This window comes from Otolemur garnettii, unplaced genomic scaffold, assembly GCF_000181295.1.
Source record: "Otolemur garnettii isolate 467f Iridium unplaced genomic scaffold, OtoGar3 scaffold00133, whole genome shotgun sequence".
Classification (NCBI taxonomy): Eukaryota; Metazoa; Chordata; class Mammalia; order Primates; family Galagidae; genus Otolemur; species Otolemur garnettii.
In genome coordinates, this window is record NW_003852528.1 from 2,829,553 (window position 1) to 2,831,841 (window position 2,289).

The window sequence follows — 2,289 nt, forward strand, 5'->3', positions numbered from 1 at the left end:
AAAAAAATGCTATGTTAATTTTGCAATTGGAATTTTACAAAATAATGTGGATGATTATATAGAGAAACTATTTTTTACATCTTCATCCTGCTCTGCTTTATTCTATTAAGAAAATGCTCATGTGCTTGCTTCGGCAGCACATACACTAGAAAATGCTCAGGGTAACTCATTTTTGGCAGATTGTTATGTTTCTTGCCAGCCCGCTGTGGTGTGCTGCAGCTGTTGTTCTGCTGATAGGATGGAGTAATCCTCAGTTAAATATCTGTGACTTCAGGCTAAATTCAGAAATGTTATGGCTGGGCGCCTCTAGTTCAGTGGTTAGGGTGCCAGCTGCATGCTCCGGGGCTGCCAAACAAAAATAGACGGCATTGTGGTGGGCATCTGTAGTCCCAGTTAGTAGGGAGGCTGAGGCAAGAGAATTGCTTGAGCCCGAGTTTGAGGTTGCTGTGAGATGTGACACCACAGCACTACCAAGGGTGACAAAGTGAGACTGTCTCAATTAAAAAAAAAAAGAAAAAGAAATTTTGGCATTATTAAGTTGCATTTTGGGAAAAATAGTGTAAATTTTGATTCTAGGGAAAGGAAATTTTTTTCTGGGCTCGACTTGCCTCACGTCTGTCTGACTTTTGAAAATTCCAAAGCTGTAGATGGAATAAGGAGTCTGTATGTGCGTGTTTCTTTCCCATTTAGGACTTGCGTTTCTAGGAGGGGTATGTTTGCAATATTCCAGCCCATCACTGGCACAGCAAGTGCAGTGCGGAAAGTGGTCTGTGGTGATTTTGTTCCAAGTAGGGCAACTGCTTGGGATTTATCTAGGTCGTCAGCACTACAGGATGACCAGATAAAAGCAACTAACTGGAGCAGAATGATCTCTTTCCACTGTGGGCTTGCATATTACAGTCCAGCCACGTCTTGGAATATATTTCATTTTTGCAGGGGTAGTCTCGTCTGTGGGTTTCCAGGCCCCTGCATCCTGCACTGTGGGAGAGCGCAGTGGGCAGTGGTGAAGCTTGCAGACTGCTGTTGGGCCCCACCTGTGTAGTGAGGACCAGGTGTGAAACCAGTGGGATGATCCCCTGTGGCCTTGAGCAAGCTGCCTGGGTGGTTTCTGGACCACACTTTCCTCCCTGTGTTCCAAGTGGATGGGATGATGTCTGCATAGTGGCCGCTTGTCACAGGTGTGCTGTGCAGACGTAATCAGCTTTGTTATAGGTCAGGCCAGTGTAACTGACTGCCCCAAATCAGGGTAAGACAAAGCTCAGTCTGGCTTGGTACAATGGATTTGAAATACATTGAAATCATTCTTTAGATACAGTGAGCACTTTGTAGATACTATGTACAGGTGTGAAAGTAATAGGAGTTCAGTTGTTAAGTGTAAACTGTACACATTGTTTCTCAGTTGAGCTTTTTAGAGACACTGGAGTGAAACCAGATGCCACCTGTGAGTCTCTAGCAAGCACCATCCCTGGGTTCTGGTGGTAGGGTTAGAAACTGACCAGAGTAGGTCAGGGCTCAGGAGTGACTCCTGTCCCTCTCCCCTCCCCTAAAGCCCCCTTTCTTTGAGTCCTGCCACTGCACAAGCCGCAAGTCCTGGCTATGACAGCCACACGTTTTCTTGCACTGGAACTCAGCATTTGTCACTGGTTGTTTATAGTTCCTTTGTTTCTTCTGGGGAGTGTGATCTCCACACCACTGGCTTTGGTCTAGTTAATGAGCTGTTCCTCACAATACCTTTCATTCTTAGTGCTTCAGAAAAAACCCACATTTGCAAAGACGCCCACTGCCCTGGGCCCCATCGGCACTGCCCTCTCAGGGTCGTCATAAGAAAATCTGTAGGGTTTGTGTGGATTAAAGAGTTCGACAAGCCGTTTGTCCATTTCTTTTTCAAAATATGAAAGTGTATCTTCCCACATTCCACATTGTTTACAATTAATTGCTTGATAATTCCAACTTTTGCTGGAACATTAAACCATCTGTTTATTTTGCTCAATTTCTCTCATTTCATTTTTGCTTTGTTATTTAAACATTTTTATTATGAAAAATACAGAAAAGTAGAAAGAATAGTATAATTAATATCCATATACTGCTCAGTTTTCAGCAGTTTTAACTTTTTGTCATATTTGCTTCATCTAGTTCAAAGTGTTAAAAACGTTCTAACACTTTCTCTCTAAATACTTCAGCATACAGCTTAAAATAAAAGACATTCTCCTATGTAGTCACAAAATGATGACTGAACTAAGCTGAATTATAATTTCCTAATAGTGTGTAAAACCCATGTTGTATTTTTTT

At 42.5% G+C, this 2,289-nt stretch overlaps 1 protein-coding gene across 3 annotated transcripts in view; it reads left to right on the forward strand.

Annotated features, from left to right (window-relative positions):
• Positions 1–2,289, forward strand: part of TRAF3IP1 (TRAF3 interacting protein 1) — a 90,480-nt gene that overhangs the window by 20,052 nt on the left and 68,139 nt on the right. The gene's annotated exons all lie outside the window — the stretch shown is intronic.